The sequence below is a fragment of the Capricornis sumatraensis genome, chromosome 12, assembly GCF_032405125.1.
Source record: "Capricornis sumatraensis isolate serow.1 chromosome 12, serow.2, whole genome shotgun sequence".
Lineage (NCBI taxonomy): Eukaryota > Metazoa > Chordata > Mammalia > Artiodactyla > Bovidae > Capricornis > Capricornis sumatraensis.
Genome location: NC_091080.1, coordinates 35,792,343 through 35,813,728, shown reverse-complemented (window position 1 = coordinate 35,813,728; position 21,386 = coordinate 35,792,343). Strand labels below are relative to the sequence as shown.

General features: G+C 37.8%; 1 protein-coding gene across 4 annotated transcripts in view; it reads left to right on the top strand.

The window, feature by feature from the left end:
• Positions 1-21,386, top strand: part of NBEA (neurobeachin) — a 664,301-nt gene that overhangs the window by 423,110 nt on the left and 219,805 nt on the right. The window lies entirely within an intron of this gene.

Below are 21,386 nucleotides of genomic sequence, written 5' to 3'. Positions count from 1 at the left end.
TAAAGAACAAAGAAAGTAGACTTGAAGTAAACTGTTTAAAAATCCAGTTGTGCAGCCCTTGACCAATTCACTCTCTCAGTACTCTTCCCACTTCTGTCTTTTAAACAGATTTTTCTTTGAGCAAATTTGCTCCTTTCCCTTTCCACCTGGTCCTAACTCATAGCCTCTGTAGAATCCTTGTGTCTGAAAAACCTTGCAGTGTCCTAAAACACTGATCTTCTACCAGATCTTCAGTGTTCATGTTTAAATCAGCAGTGTACAGATGTGATCCTGATCTCTGAATGCGGGAGGAAAGAAGTAGGGTATGGATGTTTTGTGAAGCGAGAAGCAAGGGTCACAGAAAGCATCTGTATAGTTTGTAGGTGTCTCATAGATTCATTTTGTAAATACTAAAGCCTGTTTACTAATCTGGACTGCTGTGATAGTGACAGTGTTACAGAAAAATAATTTGGAAAGTTGGTTACAAACCAGTATTTTTACATTCAAAAAATCAGCTGTTAATAAGTTTTAAACCATATATATATATATAATTTATTGTTCTAACGAATTCTGGTCTAAATACTTATCTCTGTCTCAGAAATTAAAATTTGTTAATTAATAATGCCTTTCTTACGGTCAGTTTCTGTTTATAGGGGAAAAAAAAAAGTAGGAATAGCTAGCATGTCTTGCTAGAAACCAGTGTTTAAAGAGCTTCATGTGTAATAACCTATATTACCTGAATTTTACAAATCAGGATATAGAGGCCAAGACAAATTTAAGTAGCTTGCATAAGGTTAAGAAGTATATAAATAATATACTTCCTTAGAAATTCATAGTATATGGCATGAACTAAAATGAACCAAGTAGTGTATTTAAATAAATATGTGTATATATATTTAAATACTCTTCTGAAAAGATGTAGAATTGGTTTATAACTCAATTTTTATGGACTCCCAGTATACTGTATGTAAAAGTTTATGAATAGGCCTGGTAATTAATTTTACCTTTATATATGGGTTCCCCCAAATCATCTTGTAAGTTAAAATCTGACAGAGCATTTTTGGCACAATTGGATTTAAATATTGACCCTTTCTCATGTTTTCTCCATTTTCTTTTAGTTTTAATAAAGATAAAATGTCAACAAAGTTCTATAGTTTTAAATGTCATACAATTTTCTGTTTCACTTTTAGTTCCTTTTCTTCCCACGCTGTTCATCTCTAGAGGCAAGTTAAATAAATGTGTGTGATTATTAATTGCTCAATTTATTACATATTTTGCAAATGGCTAATATGATTATAATGTAGAACTATGTCAATCAATTCAGTAATTATTACAATAACACCTAACTTAATTTATTTAAATTGCTGTTTTAGTTTGTAGTGATTGACCAATGTGAATTAGTACCTAAGATACCTTATGTAACTAAAATTTTCAATTTACTAATTATATTTCTACTTAAAACATTGAAATTATTTTAATTCAACTGATTTTAGTCTAAAATCTCATTTATTTTCATCTGAAATTTAATTTGGCAAGTTATTTCTTCAAACAGTTGTTGGGTAAAATTTAAAATTAACTCAAATTTATGTGAATTGACAAGTGAATGATTTAATTGATTGAAAGACTTTTCTCCCACTGATAAAATGTTTTTCATTTCTTTTTAGAGTAGTAATTCTGTCACATATCTGGAAAACAATAGAAATATTTTACATAATAGAATTATAATGCATATGGATTCCTTTATTATTACTTCCAAATGTTAGTAAATTTGCTAATTTAGGGAATTCTGAGTTAATGACAATGGTCCTTTATGCTTTATCAGCTCTGTAAGTGGTAGAAAAATGTTTTGTGTGTATGTAAGCTATTATTACCAACAATCCACCCATATACTTAACGGCAAATAACTGAAAAGATTTTCTGTAAGCCCACATCACCAATATTCAGACTTCTCTTTCCACACAAAATGTCCTTGATACATCTCTGCAGTACACCATCCCTTATCTCCTGCTATCAAAATCTCTACCCTTTTTAATACCTACTTAAATACAATACTTTATGAAATACTCGCTAGCCAATCTTAGCTTCCCATAACAGTTTTTGGCAGCAACTTTTCTGTTGCCATACAATTGACTCATTTAAAGTGCACAATGATTTTAATGATTTCTGTATATTTACAGTTATGTAACCATCACCACCATTTAAGAACATTTCATCACCCCAAGAAGAAATCTCATACTCTTTAGCTATTCCTCCCAAAATTCTCATCTTCCCTCCACAGCCCTAGAGGATCATTAACCTGCTTTCTGTCTCCATACATTTGCTTATTCTACACATTTCATATCAATGGAATCATAATATGAAGTCTTTTGTGACTAGTATCTTTTAGTTATCATAATGTTTTAAAGCTCATCCATGTTGTAACGTGTATGTCTTTTTTTACTGTGAATAATATTTCATTGTTGGACTGTATCACATTTTATTTATCCTTCCTTCGTTGTTTATCAAATGTTTATGGACATTGGGTTTGTTTTCATCTTTTGGCTATTACAACAATGCTGCTGTGAATATTCATTTACAACATTTTATGCAAACATATGCTTTTATTTCTCTTGGGTGTATACCTAGACATGGAATTGTTGGATCAAATAGTTATTTTTAACTTTTTGAGGAACTGCTAGACTGCTTTCCAAAGTGGCAGCATTATTTTATATTCCTGTCAGCAGTATGCAAGGGTCCAATTTCTCCACATTTTTCCCAGTGCTGGTTATTATCTATCTTCTTATTATAGCTAACCCATAAATTTTGATTATATTATTCTCAAGATACTTTATTACTGAAGCCTTGTTTTGCAGATGCTTTTCTGTATGTTTTGTCCCTCCTTTTAGACTGTAACACTAGCAACTATATCTCTTGTACTTTTGAACCATGAGGAAATTGTCTAAAAAAATTACTTGCCCTTAAAATGTTCCCATTGAAAAAGTTTGTTATAGGTAAACTGGAGAGCTGAGATAATTACTGGATAATTTATACCAAAATCAAGAGACAAAATAAAACTTCTTTTAAGCTGTTGAAATTAAGTGTTTGGGGCTTGAATTATCAGATCATATATTCATACTGATTTAGTCACTCAAATAATTACTTGACTTTTCCAGAGTAAGAATACCTACAGTTAAGCTAATCTCGGTTCCATCCCAATTTCCAGGAATTATGTCACTTTAACTAAATGTTTCTTGAGGTTCCACCATTTTTAACATGAAGATACCACTGTGAACTCTTAATCAAAAAATTGTTTTTCTCTACCACATGGAAACCATGTCCTGTAACCAATGGACTATAATGTTGCTTTGAATATTTTTAAAAGAGTAATTATAATTAGTACAGGGAACTAGCATTAGGAAGAAGAAGTGTTAGAATGTAAGGAGTTGGATTTTTCTATGGGGGAAGGTTTTCAAAGTGGTGAGGTGGTAGATTTACAATCACACAGGTGCACACATACATACACACTTTCTAACCAAAGTCAAGAATCTGAAATTTATAAGAAATACATTATGTGAATTTAAGACTGAGAAAAAATATAGACATAAGTAGGAGACCTAAGAGAAATAGAATGTAGTCAATGGGAGGTTCTCCTACATGACAGTTGCCTTCCTCACATGACTCACCGTTAATGTTCATAACAGTTCCCAGTGCAATTTCACTGATGTTTATTGGGCAGTAGTTGTTCAGACTGCTTTTCTCATTGTTAACTGGTAAAATTGTTTGCATTTCTTTCAATCTTTGTTCTACCAATTCAAAATGAATGCAATTATCAAGTAATGTGAATAGGGGAGAAACTTGCTTAGAGTTTTTTTAATTATGAAATTTTCAGGTATTCAGCATTATAATTCAACATCTGTATACATATAAAGTGCTCACCTTCACAACTTTAATTATCTTCCGTCACTGTACAGTTGACTCCCTACACCAATTTTTTAGAAATTTTTTTAAATTTGACCATTCCTACCTCCCTAAATCTACTTGACTGCATTTTATGTACTCATTTACTTACTTATTAACACCTTTTGAGTACTTAGTGACTGTGTAGAACTCTGGGGTTCAGAAACTGATAGGGAAGAAAGTCATCAGGAGAATTAGTTCTACTTCCACTCTTCACTAAAGTAACCAGGAAATTATGGTATAAAGTATATCTACCCTAGTTAAGTGAAAGTAGACAGTTAAGATGATCAGAGAGATAATCAGGCCTTTAAATGCTCTAACTTGGAATGTTCAGCACCCAGAGACAAAGTTGTTTATATAGCAAGTGAAGGTTACCTAAAAACTGAGCTAAGAAAGGAAGGTAAAGCACAATATAGGGCAAACAAGAAGGAAGAACTCAGGATTCTAGACAATTATAATAATGACATGAAAGGAATAACAGCATTCTAAACCTATGACTTTTTTTCAAGGAAATGTTATTTAAATAAGAAAAAAAGAGTATGAGCTGAAATCACAGGAAAAAAATATATTGTAATTGTCTAATGCAATAAGAGAGTAAGTACTGTACATGAATACAAGGTCAGTGTTTCATAGATGGAGATAAACTCTGACTCAGATCTTGTCTGCTTGAGTTAGGCCTAACTATTCCACACAACTCAAATCAAATAGAATTAATGAAGATTCTTTTCCTGACAAAACTAATTTTTTTTTAAATCTCTAGCATTTATAATTAAGTAGTTTTAATTAAAAAGTCTAACTAGACTGGAGTCGATACAAATACAACCTGATATTTGTATTTAGAGGATAATAGTTTTTAAACATGCTAGATTCTCTGAAAAGCATTATTTTTTGCTCAGGATTCTTTCCTTAATTTTTAAACCCATGTGTATTTTAAGGGAAATTTAATCCATATGTCCCTGACTCAGTCACACTTAACTCATCAAAATGTTGTTTAGTAAAAGCTATTTGATGTTGAAAAAGCCTTATGAGTCTTTGTAAGTCTTTTTTTCTCTCTTTGAATTAGAAAGTTGCTTTGCAGTCATAAATAGTATACCCAAAGGGTTCGTGTTCAGTTTCAAACACAGAATTCACAAAGATCTTAGAGACAGTGTTAACATATGCTTATTTCTTACCAAAGCTAAAATATTTTAACTTCTAAGTTAATTTTTAAATTCAGTTGAAAAGTTGTGAAAATCAGTGAAAGCTTCACCTTGAATATCTATCCTTCTTAGCCTTTCTTCATTATTTTTAGTGTCTCCATGGCCATTTTAGAGCCTGCAAACATTATGCTATATCCATCTTTCTTTATCTGCCAAAGTATCTGTCTCCTCCAACCATGGATTCTGTAGTCTATAAAAACACTTTTAAGGTACTTTTAACTGTAATGACATCCCACCAATCAAATTCTGTAAATTTAAAATATAAAAGGACATAATTCAACTATGTTTATTACACATAAACCATGATTCCAATCATATATAATTTTCTCACTTTTTTTAAAAATTTTAAGAATAAGCATTTCATTGTTATGCTGCAGATCTTTCAAGACCACAGTGATGATGTCTCTTTCCTTCTAATAAAGCATTTTAGATGAGACCTATTTTTATTTTTTACTGTTTGTGCTGTATGGAGAGTATCCCACAAAGTAATCTCTTTCAGATTTATAGTTAAACTATAAACTATAGTTAAACTATACCACTAACATGCAAAATAGGGGTAGCTTGCAACTCAACTCAAGTACCAATCAACCATCTCTCTCCTAGGAAGCTAATGTTTCATATGCCATGATTTTTTTTAAAAAAAAGTATACGAATGAGTGAGTTTTATTCACTTCTTGAAAATGTATGGGTCACCACACTTGGAGAAAAACAGTGTAAGATAACAAAACTGAGACTGTGGATTTTAGTTAATTGAAGAAGAGGAAGGCGTGAGGTTTCATTATGGTGTCACTGCCTCATTCCAGAGTGTTCTGTGCTCCCTCTGAAAGAATTTGGCACTAATTCACAATTTGGTGAAAAACTGATTTTGCCCCCACATTTAGAACAGTGCCATACAAAAAGTCTTTCTGCATACTGAAAATATTTAATTGATTTAATTATATTGCTTCAGTGACTTAGTGCTTCAGAGCCAGAGTCACAGCCTGCAGAAGGATCTCCAACATAAATAGCACTAAGAATAAGTTTTTACATGGAAATCCATTTATATGTAGTTATTCCAGTAGAATCTGCTCCATCAGTTCAGGCATCAGTCCAATAAAATATAAATCTAGAACTTTTTATCAGCAAAAAAGAAGAGAAAGTCAGACAGAATTTGCTGGCTCAGTTCAGTTCAGTTCAGTAGCTCAGTTGTGTCCGACTCTTTGCAACCCCATGAACTGCAGCACGCCAGGCCTCCCTGTCCATCACCAACTCCCGGAGTTCACTCAGACCCACGTCCATCGAGTCAGTGATGCCATCCAGCCATCTCATTCTCTGTCGTCCCCTTCTCCTCCTGCCTCTGATCCCTCCCAGCATCAGAGTCTTTTCCAATGAGTCAACTCTTCGCATGAGGTGGCCAGAGTACTGGAGTTTCAGCTTTAGCATCATTCCTTCCAAAGTAATCCCAGGGCTGATCTCCTTCAGAATGGACTGGTTGGATCTCCTTGCAGTCCAAGGGACTCTCAAGAGTCTTCTCCAACACCACAGTTCAAAAGCATCAATTATTTGGCACTCAGCCTTCTTCACAGTCCAACTCTTACATCCATACATGACCACAGGAAAAACCATAGCCTTGATTAGACGGACCTTAGTCAGCAAAGTAATGTCTCTGCTTTTGAATATGCTATCTAGGTTGGTCATAACTTTTCTTCCAAGGAGTAAGCATCTTTTAATTTCATGGCTGCAATCACCATCTGCAGTGATTTTGGAGCCCAGAAAAATAAAGTCTGACACTGTTTCCACTGTTTCCCCATCTATTTCCCATGAAGTGATGGGACCAGATGCCATGATCTTAGTTTTCTGAATGTTGAGTTTTAAGCCAACTTTTTCACTCTCCTCTTTCACTTTCATCAAGAGGCTTTTTAGTTCCTCTTCACTTTCTGCCATAAGGGTGGTATCATTTGCATATCTGAGGTGATTGATATTTCTCCCGGCAATCTTGATTCCAGCTTGTGTTTCTTCCAGTCCAGCGTGTCTCATGATGTACTCTGCATAGAAGTTAAATAAGCAGGGTGACAGTATACAGCCTTGACGTACTTCTTTTCCTATTTGGAACCTGTCTATTGTTCCATGTCCGGTTCTAACTGTTGCTTCCTGACCTGCATACAGATTTCTCAAGAAGCAGGTCAGGTGGTCTGGTATTCCCATGTCTTTCAGAATTTTCCACAGTTTCTTGTGATCCACACAGTCAAAGACTTTGGCATAGTCAATAAAGCAGAAATAGATGTTTTTCTGGAACTCTCTTGCTTTTTCAATGATCCAGCAGATGTTGGCAATTTGATCTCTGGTTCCTCTGCCTTTTCTAAAACCAGCTTGAACATCTGGAAGTTCACAGTTCACGTATTGCTGAAGCCTGGCTTGGAGAATTTTGAGCATTACTTTACTAGCGTGCGAGATGAGTGCAATTGTTCAGTAGTTTGAGCATTCTTTGGCATTACCTTTCTTTGGGATTGGAATGAAAACTGACCTTTTCCAGTCGTGTGGCCACTGCTGAGTTTTCCAAATTTGCTGGCATATTGAGTGCAGCACTTTCACAGCATCATCTTTCAGGATTTGAAATAGCTTCACTGGAATGCCATCACCTCCACTAGATTTGTTCCTAGTGATGCTTTCTAAGGCCCACTTGACTTCACATTCCAGGATGTCTGGGTCTAGGTGAGTGATCACACCATCGTGATTATCTGGGTCATGAAGATCTTTTTGTACAATTCTTCTGTGTATTCTTGCCACCTCCTCTTAATATCTTCTGCTTCTGTTAGGTCCATACCATTTCTGTCCTTTATCGAGCCCATCTTTGCATGAAATGTTCCCTTGGTATCTCTAATTTTCTTGAAGAGATCTCTAGTCTTTCCCATTCTGTTCTTGTCCTCTATTTCTTTGCATTGATCGCTGAAGAAGGCTTTCTTATCTCTTCTTGCTGTTCTTTGAAACTCTGCATTCAGATGCTTATATCTTTCCTTTTCTTCTTTGCTTTTTGCTTCTCTTCTTTTCACAGCTATTTGTAAGGCCTCCCCAGAGAGCCATTTTGCTTTTCTTTTCTATGGGGATGGTCTTGATCCCTGTCTCCTGTACAATGTCACGAACATCATTCCATAGTTCATCAGGCACTCTATCAGATCTAGGCCCTTAAATCTATTTCTCACTTCCACTGTATAATCATAAGGGATTTGATTTAGGTCATACCTAAATGGTCTAGCAGTTTTCCCTACTTTCTTCAATAAGTCTGAATTTGGCAATAAGGAGTTCATGATCTGAGCCACAGTCAGCTCCCAGTCTTATTTTTGCTGACTGTATAGAGCTTCTCCATCTTTGGCTGCAAAAAATATATCAATCTAATTTCAGTGTTGACCATCTGGTGCTGTCCCTGTGTAGAGTCTTAAATATCTTCTTTCCAGACAAAATGTTTAGGCAGTTTTATTGATCAAAAGAGGATTGATAGTAATGTTTTATGTGTTTTTTTGTTGAAAAGTTCTGTTGAATTTTCCCTTCATTTTTAGAAGATGAAACAGCTAAATTTATTTTTAGCAGATGAAGCAGCTAAATATGTTCAATTTGTATCTAAAATAGGAACCTTAAGAACCAAATATCAGGAAAACTTTCTTAAAAAGTACGGCTGAGTCCCTTCACTTTTCACCTGAAACTATCATGACATTGCTAATCAGCTATACCCTAGTACAAAATAAGAAGTGTAAAAAAATAAAATCTTTCTCTTTCTCTCTCTCTCTCACACACACACACTCACACTCACACACACACATAAATCTTGCATCTAAGAATGGATTGTGTGGATAAGTCTGTATTCACCAGGCAGTTTTCAGGGCGTGGGGAGAGGTTGAGCTAGTTAAGCAGTAAAGAGTAAGTGCAGATGGGCAAATGATGCCAAGAGATAGAATTTGCATTTATTGAGAGAAAACAGCCCCTACAGGCTGAAAACTTCACAACTCTATGAATTAGGTATTACAGTTCATTCTAAGATGTGTAAACTTAGGGTCAGACTTTGGGGTGTTTATTTATGATCACGTAACAAATAAGTGGGCCAAGAAGTGAACCCATTCTTCTTTCACCGAAAGCCCTTGTTCATCTACTACATCACTGTTTTCTTTTTTTAATCCTAAGTTATAACCTATTGACGGGTTAGCAAATCAATTACTTGAACTATTACCACTGTTATTTGTAAATGAAATAGAAAAGATTCAAATAGAAAATGTCAAAATTCTTCGCACACAATAAAGATAAGAGCTGGAAGGACCTATTTGAGTCCTTATTCTCTGTTGTCAGATCCTGTCTTGACTCAGGTTGGATGTGGTTATCCAACCAAAACAAATATAAAATATTCAACATATACTGTGTGTAAGACATTGTGGTGGGTATTTGGGGTAAAAAGGCACATGATTAAAGTTCCTGTTTTCAAAGAGTTTACAGTGTAGTGGGAGAACAGATAATGGAATAAAAATTTTTTAAAGTCCTAGATATACAAAGAAAGCCATGATAACACAAAACAGGGCCCTTGACTACCATGTGTATTCTGGAAAGCCTTCCTAGAATGGATGTTTCCTGTTTTGAGTCTGGAATCATAAGTAAAAATTTGGAGTTTTTATAGACAACGTGTAAACATCATATGCTAAAATATCACCTTCTCTGTGAAACTACCCTAGTTCTCAGTTATTCAGGTCGAAGTATGAGGCAGAAATCTCTGAAGCTGAGATTGACAGGGTTACAGGTGGTGTATTTTGTGCCATGAGGACCCTGTATTTTATCCTAAAGGCTACAGTGAGATAATAATGATTTTTAAGCATAGCAATGGAAAGAACTAATTAATTTTTTAAAAATTACTCAGGCCACTGTGCTGATTATGATTTTAGGATGTCTAGACTTGAGGTAAGAGGCTCTTGTTGCCCACATCAGAGGTAATGAAAGCTTGAACTCAATTGGTGGTAGAAGAAAGAGAAGGGGGCAGCTTCAGACAACACTGAGGAGGTCAGATGTGAGGGACCATGATAATTAATCAGTTGTGAGGAGTAGGAATGTTGGGAATCTGGCCTGGGAGAAGAAATTATCTAGAAGCTATTAAGTGTGTTTGGGAATGTAAAGATGCAGGGCTTTAGGGGAAAGGGAAATGAAAATGACTGGTCATCCTGGTCTGTTGGATATCTGAGTTTTTCTAATATATATGAAGTTTTGAAATTTGAGAGCCAAGTTGAGCACAGAGTTCATAATTTAAACCTCTGAGATCACCCAAGGAAAGTAAGAATATATAAAGAGAAGAGCAGCAGCCCAAAGTCAGATCCCCTGTGGAACAATAAGGTTTAATTGGCCAAAAAAGGACAGCATCTCAGGGATACCAAGAAGGAGGTCAGGCAGAAGGAGAACAGGAGAGAGTACAGGCACACCTGGGAGATGTGTAGGTTCTGTTCCACAAAGCGAGTATTGGAGTAGATAAGTCACGCGATTTTTTGTTTTCCTAGTGCATAGAAGTTATGTTTAATGTTTAAATTATACTATAGTCTGTTAAGTGTTCTATAGCATTGTGTCTAAAAAAGTGAAAATATCTTAATTTCTAAATATTATATTGTTAAGAAACGTCAGCCATCATCATCTGAGCCTTCAGCTAGTCATAATCTTTTTGCTGGTGGAGGGTCTTGCCTCTATGTGATGGCTGCTGACTGATTGAGGTGGTGGCTGCTGAAAGCAGGAGTGTCTGTGGCAATTTCTTAACATAAGACCACAGTGAAGTTTGCCACATAGATTGACTCTTTCTTTCACAAATGATTTCTCTGTAGCATGCAATGCTATATGATCACATTTGCCCACAACAGAATCTTTTAAAACTGAGCTTTGTCCTCTCAAACCCCACCACTGCTTTATCAGCTAAGTTTATGTACCATTCTTTTTTTTAATGTATGTATGTATTTATTTACTTGGCTGGGCCAAGTCTTAGTTGTGGCATGTGGGATCTAGTTCTCTGACCAGGGACCGAACTGGGCTCTCTGCACTAGGAACGTGGAGTCTCAGCCACTGGATCACCAAGGAAGTCCTTGTGTGGCATTCTTAGTCCTTTGTTGTCGTTTCCACAGTCTTCACAGCAACCTCACAGGCAGTAGATTGCATCTCAAGAAACCAGTTTCTTTGCTTATTATCTATATGAAACAATTCCTCAACTGTTCAAGTTTTATCATGAGATGGCAGCACTGCAGTCACATCTTCAGGCTCCACTTCTCATTCTAGTTCTCTTGCTGTATTTACCACATCTACAATTATTTTCTCCAGTGAAGTCTTGAACACCTCAAAGTCATCCATGAGGGTTGGAATCAACTTCTTCTAAACACCTGTTGACATTTTTATCTGTTCCCATGAATCACAAACCTTAATAGCATCTAGAATGGTGAATCTTTTCCAGAAAGTTTTCAAATTACCTTGCCCAAATCCATAAGAGGAATCACTATTATGTCAGCTGTAGTCTTATGAAATGTACTTCTTACAAAGACTTGAAAGTCAAAACAGCTCCCTGATCCATGGGCTGCAGAACAGACATTATGTTAGAAGGCTTGAAAACAGCATCAGTCTCCTTGTACATCTCCTTCAGAGCTCTTGGGTAACCAGGTAGATTGTCAAGGAGCAGAAATAATTTGAAAGGAATTTTTTTGCTGAGCAGTATGTCTCAACAGTGGGCTTAAAATATTCAGCAAACCAGGTTGTCAACAGATGTGCTGTCATCCAGGCTTCATTAGTTCATTTTACGGATCACAGACAGAATAGTTTCAGCATAATTCTTAACGGCCCTAGGATTTTCAGAATGGCAAATTCGCATTGGTTTCAACCTAAAGTCATCAGCTGCTTTAGACCCTAACAAGAGTCAACCTGTTCTTCGAAGCTTAAGGTATTGACTTCTCTGGCTTTGAAAGTCCTAGAAGGATGGCATCCTCTTCCAATAGAAGGTCATTTTTCATCTACATTAAAAAAAAACATCTGTTGTTCAAGATACTGAATTAAATATCTTGGCTAGATCTTCTAGAAAACTTGATGCAACTTCTACATTAGCACTTGCTGCTTCACTTTTTACTTGTATATTATAGAGATAGCTTCTTTCCTTAAACCTCATGATTCAGCCACTACTAGCTTCAGACTTTTCTGGAAAAGTTCTTCACCTCCTCTCTCAGCCTTCATAGAATTAAAGAGAGTTAGCATCTTTGGGTTAGACTTTGGCTTAAGGGAAAGTTGTAGTTGGTTTGATCTTCTATCCAGATCACTCAAACTTTCTCCAATCAGCAATAAAGATGTTTCCTTTTTTATCATTCATGTGTTCACTGATGTAGCACTTTTAATTTCCTTCAAGAACTTTTCCTTTGCATTCACAACTTGGCTAACTCTTTGGCACAAGAGGAATAGCTTTTGACCTATCTCTGCTTTCAGCATGTCTTCCTCACTAAGCTTAATCATTTCTAGCATTTGATTTTAAGTTAGAGACCTATGACTGATTCTTTCACTTGAACACTTCAAGGCCAATGTAGGGTTATTAATTGGCCTAATTTCAATATTGTTGTGTCTCAGAGAACAGAGAGACCCAGAGAATGCACTGGTCAATGGAACAGTCAGAAGAAACACAACATTTGTCACTTAGGTTCACAATCTTGGTGGGGTTCATGGTGGCTAAAAGCAATTACAGTAGTAATATCAAGGATCACTGGTCATACATCACCGTAACAAATATAATGATAATGAAAAAGGTTGAAATATTATGAGAATTACCAAAAGATGACACTCAGACTTGAAGTGCACAAATGCTGTTGGAAAAATTGGTGCTGATAAGAGTTTCTGTATGCAAGATTGCCACAAACTTCAATTTGTTTTTTTTTTTAAAAACTCTCTATAAAGTGCAATAGCATGAGTTTTGTTTGTAATATACTTCAGAAATCAAGGAACTCTGACTCAGTAATTTTTAAACTGATATTCCTTGGAACACAGTTATTTTGAAATATGCTAAAGAGAAAATATATAGTTAAATATATTTGGGAAATTCTGGGTTTAAAAATAAAATGTTACACAGATTGTGGTTTCTTTTTTGTTTTTTTTAATGAATGGAAGGACTTTTCCAAGTCTTTAGCATTTTAATTAACATGTAGGTCCCTAACACCTTGGCCTAAGTAGAGGATGAGGGTGAAGCCAAAAGGAGTAAATGGGAGTGATGAACCAAGAGGTAAAAACTGGTGTCTAGAAGCTTAACTAAAGAGAGGAAACCAAGATAAGAGAGAAGCAGAAGTGGGGGAGGGTAGGACCGATAGCCAGGTGGAGAGAGTACCTGACTTGAACAGTATGAAAGTTCAAGTTGTGGATGAGCAGTTTTTTCCTGGAGAAAAAATACAGAGGCAGAAAGATCTTTAGATAGAGGAGGACATCAAGATAAATAACCAAATTTTATTTTCTGCAAAATATGAGTACTTCACTTTTATGCAGTCAGGATGGATGAATGTTCATATGTGGATTTTTCTAGGAAGGGACCAAATATTTAATCATCTTCAAGAGATGCATGAGCTCAAAAAAGGACAGACACCACTGCTCCACACTGTGATACCTGAGCTTTGGATCCTTAAGCTAAAAAATACGACATTCAAGGCTACATATATTTTTTCAGTCTCATCAGGCACTGTTCCCCTTCACATCTATTAATTGCTGTCCCATCTGATTTTCTCCTGTGCGTATTCTGCCCTATTTGTTCAAATTCTTCCTGCTTACACACTCTTCCCTGTACATCCACCTGTCTGAATCCTACCCATCCATCCATCACAACTCACTTCAGTTCACTGCCTCACCTGGCCCCTACCATATCCTCCCCAAGAGACTGGAAATCTTACAGTTCGATGACTGTCTATAGGATTTTTATTATTTTTATGTTCTGCTCTTAGTGGGAGGCTGTATGCCTTGCCGTGCCATGCTAAGTCGCTTCAGTCAGTCCGACTCTCTGCAACCCTATGGACTGTAGCCCACCAGGCTCTTCTGTCCATGGGGATTCTCCAGGCAGGAATACTGGAATGGGTTGCTGTGCTCTCCTCCAGGGGATCTTCCCCACCCAGGGATCAAATGCAGGTCTCTCTGCGTTGCAGGAGGATTCTTTACTGTCTGAGCCACCAGGGAAGCCCAAGAATACTGGAGTGCGTAGCCTATCCCTTCTCCAGGGGATCTTCCCAACCCAGGAAATGAACTGGGGTCCCCTGCATTATGGGTGGATTCTTTACCAGCTGAACTATCAGGGAAGCCTGGGAGCCAGTATACTTACCAGTAAATACCCTGGAGTCAGGTCACCAGGTTTGAATCATGTCTCTGCCCTTTCCAAGTTGAGTGACCTTCCCTAAGTTGCTTCAGCTCCCAGTCTCATTTTCTCTCTGTAAAATGGAAATCATAGCTGTACCTATCTGCTGGTGTGTTATAGGAACAAATGAGATTCATACACGTCAAGTGCTTTAACAATGCTTAGGTAAACTCTTTCTCCTTTATTCCATACTTATTCCTATATATTTCTTATCTTTGCTATGTATTTTAAGCAGTTTGTGGGTAAGAGCCACACCTTATACATTACTGCATTCTCTCAGTGCTTGAAACAGTGAACAATTGAATAATTTTTGTTAGCTACATGAATGAATGAATTAAATGAGTTCAACATTTGTCTCAGTATTTAATTTACAAAGAGAAAACAACTTACATACTGGGGAAAATGTGGCAGTTATAAAATTATGTCATTTAAAAATAATAGAATGCATGTTATATATATATAGCTGGAATGACCAGCTGCATTTTAACTCCTATTTGAGCATATGTTAAAATTGATCTCTTCTATAAAATGCAATGTCTAGCATATTTTTAAAGGACAACTTGAAATCAATTCCAGAAAAATATAAAAGATGTAATCTGTTATTTTAATTGACCATTTTACTATGATATATAAATGCAACAAAGATGTATATCATTTTCTGTATTCAGTTGAGAGGAAGTAATTCCCTTGTCTTCAAGTAGCTTATGCCAAATGGGAGAAACAGCCTTCTAAATGCAGACATTTGATGCATTATAAGTGCTGCAATAAAGATGTGCCCAGGAAACTTTCAAAAAGTAAAAACAAGTCAGTCCTCCAACCAAGGGGTGCGAAGACTTAGTCCTCCTGGTCCAGTAGATTTAAATCATGTCCCCCAGTTTATTCACTCATCCAATCTAGTAGGAAGTTACTCTTCTTGATCATTAAATGATATCCTAGTACCATAAAAGAGTCAGTACCCTTCCAGAAACTGAAGAATGGATTCCATATGTTGTACTGAATGTGATATAACTAGAATCACAGTTCTCAGCTGGCTCACCTTGTGAATCAAAAGGGAGAGCAAATTATCACCCACAAACACTGAAATTATCACTGCTTTTTAGTATATGTTTATGCTGGGAAATAATTCAGGAATATTTTACTTAGAGTACGTATGCTTTGTAAGCTGTTTCTTCTGTAGAGTTGTCTTTGCCAAAAATGCACTGGTTTTTGTTGGTTTCATTTTAACTTAAAGAATTATCTGCTCTACAAAAGAATCACAAACATAAATGATAGGTTAACTAAAGTTAAGGCCTATCAGATTATCTCTTAGGACTTTAAAATTATTTATTATAAACACATTAAATGGGATTTTAGATAGATGTTCTACCATGGTGAGTAGATATTTTGTTAAAATGCAGTCTTCAGTTTATCTTTTATAGAGGGCTCCATTGTTTCTGTTTCTGCTTCAGACTCTGGTAAGCTGAGTTTTACCAGAAGTAGGTTTGCTCATGTCTGAAAAGATTCATGTGTAATCTGAAGCATCTGTCTCGTTTTACACAGTAACAATCTAAGAAAGACACTGCATAGCGGGATGTTTGGTTATTGTTCATCTCAATTTATGGATAGATTATGTTCAAAATTTAAGGATAGATTAGGTTTGCTTCCCTGGTGGCTCATCTGGTAAAGAATCCGCCTGCAATGCGGGAGACCTAGGTTCAGTCCCTGGGTTAGAAAGATCCTCTGGAGAAGAGAACAGCTACCCATGCCAGTATTCTGGCCTGGAGAATTCCATGGACTGTATAGTCCATAGGGTCACAAAGAGTCGGACACAACTGAGTGACTTTCACTTATGTTCAAAAAGTCACCAAAGAGCACAAAGAGGCCATTTCTTGGGTACAGTGAGTTTTGTATAAAATTTGGATTTATAGAGTGTTCATAATCGGTAGTGTGGGGAGTGTGTGTGTGTGTGTGTGTTAAGGAAGGAGGTGATAATGCTGGAATGCAATTTATTACTCTTGGGTTATGTATGCTATGAGTTGCTCAAGTTATATTTTCCTGATTTAAGCAAAAATACTCTGGAATTCTTTTCACTGCAAGAAAAGTTTTTGAGAAATCTCAGAGCATCATTACTCTGGTAATATATTTGGACCACTATCAATATTTTCTGCATAGAAAGAAAAGCGTCACTGGTAGACATTTTGTTACTTTCCTTTTTTTCTGCAGCATTTCAAATGCTTGAAACCCAGGAAGCTACTCTGGGTAGTAGGAAACTCAAGATCTTCTGCAGCATTCACCCCTAATTGCCCTCGCCCTTAGGCACATACACAAACACCTCCATTTTCTTAATGGTTAAAGTTTTCCTAGGATTCCAAAACAAAGTTCCAGCTTTCTCATATTCTCATAGTCTTCAGTTGCTTTGAGATTAAACATTTCATTCATGTAATCCTATGGTGTAACATTCCTTTACATTGGTAGTGCCCTACTTAAAAATTAGTTCAAAGCAGCAATAAATATTTTAGATATGCTTGGTCACTCCTGCCGTGAGTTATTTTCCTACAAATTCTATTCTCACTATAGAAGTGTTTGTAAAATTTTACATACTATATTTTTGTGCTAAACTTTTCTGGAATGATATCCTTTTCCACTAAACATAAAGAATCTCACATTAGTTTTACTTCTTCTAAATAATGCAGGACTGTAAGTTTAGTAATTTTTCAAAGATTAGTCAATGCTTATTATCCCCAAATAATGGTCTTTTACGTGTTCCAGCAGCAAACTGAACATGTGGTTTCAGAGTAATTGAGGTTGGAGTAAATCCATATAGCTAATAAAACATTTATTAATATTAAACTAAGTTTAGAAAATATTCAAGTAACTCTAAAATACATTATAATTTCATGTACACTAAGTATATTTTTTGCCAACTAAAAGTCATCAAGTAATTGTAACGATGCCAATTTTAATTGAATTTCAACTCCTTGTCCCTATAATATATATATATATATATTCTTTGTCTTGCTTTATATTGAAGCTTGTAAGAATTTTAGCAGTTTGAGAATTTAATCACCATAATTGACTTTTAATAGCTAGAATGCTGTTGACTCTCTCCCTTAAAAAAATGATTAATTCCTAAATCCGAGGAAGAGAAAAGGAGCCTCTGACCTCAGGAAACTGGCCTGACCCTTACAAGGAGGCCTCAGGATCACTGGGAGCTGGCCTGGGGCTCACAGCTCCGTCATGGTGTTCTCCTGTTGGACATAAACAACCTCACAGAACGCCAGCATCAGACAAGTCCACATGATGATATGAGGCAAAAAAACACTATAATTTTGTCTAAGCACAGACAAAAGCAAGATTACTCTATACAACTTACCTGAACATTAACATCCTCTTTTCCTCCTTATAGGAGTGACTGCTACTTCTCTATCAATTACAGTTTTAGCCTAGGTCTAGTCGCTAATTTGTGTCCGACTCTTTGTGAACCCATGGACTGTAGCCCACCAGGCTCCTCTGTCCATGGAATTCTCCAGGTAAGAATTATGTAGTGGGTTGCCATTTCCCTCTCAAAGGGATCTTCCTGACCCAGGGATAGAAACCCAGTCTCCTACACTGCAAAGTTTTTACCATCTGAGCCACCAGGGAAGGTCTAGTCCTAGATAAGATTTATTAAGCTATCCAATCACAGAATTATCACCAATCCGTGACAGAGCCTAATCCAGAGCAAAGCTCTGCTTCTTTGAACCCTTCCCCAAATCACTTAACCAGAGCTCTGATCCTACAGCAAGTCCTTTCTGACACCCTCTCACCTAGTCATCTCATGGTTCCTTCCTGTCTCCCTCACAGCAGAGAGCAGTTAGTACCGCCTTCTCAACTCCAGTTGTGTTCCTGGTGGTTTTTGGCAGGAGAGTATTGATACATCCATAGCTCCCAAATTGTGACTGTTGAACTGCTGCTGCCGCTAAGTTGCTTCAGTCGTGTCCGACTCTGTGCGACCCCATAGACGGTAGCCCACCAGGCCCTCCCCCCCACCACCCCGTCCCTGGGATTCTCCAGGCAAGAACAAGAGTGGGTTGCCATTTCCTTCTCCAATACATGAAAGTGAAAAGTGAAAGTGAAGTCGCTCAGTCATGTCCGACTCTTTGTGACCCCATGGACTGCAGCCCACCAGGCTCCTCTGTCCATGGATTTGCCAGGCAAGAGTACTGGAGTGGGTTGCCATTGCCTTCTCCAGACTGTTGAACTAGTAGTTAAGTAAAAATGTAAAAGACCTGTGTAAACGGTAAAGTTCTGTTTAAAAGTTGATGTATCATGACTTCTAGGCTTAGAATTTTGTTCTCAGTAAGATCCTCCAAACCCACAAGTGGTTTTTAACATTCTACTTTTAAATATATATTTGATGAATAGTTCCCTTCCTAAATATAAAACATATGTATTTTCTACTCTACTCTACCCCTCCACTGAATAAAGATCCCATGGCTCTAAAGAGAAGTTAATTCTTCTGAAGAGTTTCCATTATGCTTGGGTAATCTTTGTTCTAGTTCAGATTTTAAATTAGCATCTAAATTAATGGCAAGTCATATCCCTGTCCTCTCAAATAGTAATGGATCAATACTTCTTAGACATTATAGTGCCAATTCTAAAAGGTAAGTAACATTTATTTTTCCTTTAGTTAGCACTTTCGATGGTAGAATTTTAAACCACTGGGTGTAGCAACACAAAGGGGGGTGGTTTGGTTCCACCCATTTGTTTCACTATCTTTTAATATCCATCACTTTACTTGTGTGTGTGCCTGAGGACCTTGGTATAATGGATCCTTTTATTGCCATAGTACTGATTAGCATGAATAGATCTACATCCAGTCCCCAGTTCCCTACACCTAACAGAAGATTAAAATTATGTATCTAGTGATCTTCTAGAACAGAATCTGCCACATCACTCTGTCTCTGACGTCTAGACATGTTGCCCTTTCTAAACTATTTTTATTTGGAAAGGAACCCAAGGTTTCCAAATAACCAGATCTTCCACTTGGAAGATGCTGGGTGCTGGTTTGTGACCATGCCTTATGTAAACATTTTAATATTGGATCCCTAAAATCCAGAGGCTCCCCCAAAAGGGATTAAAACATAATCCCCTCTCTGTTATCACTATAGTGGATTAACTCTGTTCTCTCTTGCGGCTGGTTTGCTCCCTGAAGGCTACAACAAAAAGACTCAGCGCTCCTTAAACATGCTATGGAATTGGAAGTTGTAATTGGAGATTTCCAAAGGACAGGGGTAAAAATGACACACTATTAAGGCTGAATATTTCATGAGTGCCTTTCTTAAAGAAGGACCAGTTCGAAGCCCTTTTATAACCGCCCCCCCGCCCCCAGAAAAAAAAATTCCAATTCAGTAGAACGCGTTTGGAGTAAAATCAAAAGGAAATGCAGTCGCCTTTCAGAAAGGCAGAGAAACAGGTAGCGGAAATGTGTTCCCCGTTAAAAGTTCACAGAATTGTGTACTTAAAATTCATAATACCGTATATTTCGGTCAATCAGTTTCTGTGGTTTTAATAACGGGTATCATGATTTTTACCTTTTTTCCAATTTGTTTGGATGTGTTAAACTGTTTTTTAAGAGAACGAAGCAGTTCGCCATTTTTAATGTTTTTGACCATTCATCGTCTCCAAACACCAGACTATTCTATGAAACCAGAGATCAGTAGCTTTCCGTGTTTAGAATGAGGACTTTGATGAGGGTTCATCAAGGCCCAAGGATGCGTAGGAAGACACTGTGTCCGATGTGAATCAGGTCACCTTTCTCATCTCGCCCCAGTCAAGAGTAAACCTCCCAGATTTCTACCGAAGAGAAGTACGAAGAGTGGCCGCCAAACGAGCGACACGGCGGCTTAAGGGTTAAGGGAGCGGTTCGAACCGGCCGGAGCGCGGGGGGCTTCTGAGGAGCGCGCGCGCAGACCCTCCAATAAACACAAAGGAGGGCCTGGGGAATAGAAACCCAAATCCACTTGTAATCGTACAAGAGATTCGGGCATAATTACTTGAGCAACCTAGATTAAGATTGATGAGCCTTTAAAGTGGCGCTTCAGATCGACCGCCTCGCCCTTTGGAAAGAAAAACCTTATGGAGCCAAGGCGGACCCCCGACTCTGCTCGGCCCCAGCGGAAGCTGCCCGCCCGAGACCCGCGCCGGGAGTCGGCGCGCCTCGGGGCCGGGCAGGCTCCCCGGCTGCGGGCTCGAAGGGGCTGGGAAGCAGCAGAGTGAAAGCAGGGACTCCTCGTGAGCCCGCCCCGGGCGGGCGGTCCCGACCGGGATGCAGGCTGACACCCAGTTTGCCCCACAGCCACCCCCCCGCCCTTTAAGCGCGACAGCCGGCCGATTCCTCCCTGGTCCTCCTGTAGCAGAAATGCCCGGCTTTGTGCAGGACGGTCGTGAACTCGGCGTGTACCGCTCCCTGGAGTCGTGGGCTCCGCCGCGGTCCCCGCGCTCGGACAGGGAGCAGGCCCGGCCTGCTCGCCGCTGTTCCGGCGGTGCGAACGGGTCTCCACGCGAGGAGCCGCCGCTCGCAAGGGGCCCGGGCCTGAGCGGCCGCAGGGGACCTACCTTTTCATTCCTTTCCCCTACTGTTACTGTGACTCCTCTAAGTGTGTACTGGAGAGGGCGGGTTGCGGGTGAGGGGTTGCGGGGATATAAGGGAATATAATGAGCCCTGGCTACAGAATAACGAAAAATACATTTTTTTTTCTAAGTGTATACTTTAAGTACAGACTTGAGGGGAGCGAAGAATGTCCCCGCTCTACGGGGAATCTTAAAGGGGCAGTTAAGTAACCCCCTCCCTCTTTGAATTAATATTCTAATACGTGAGATTTTTAATTTTAGATTTTAACTCAGATGGAAGGAATTGCAAGTAAGCACCTTGTAGGCACACTTTCTAAAAATCTCTTTACTGAAGCTTAGTT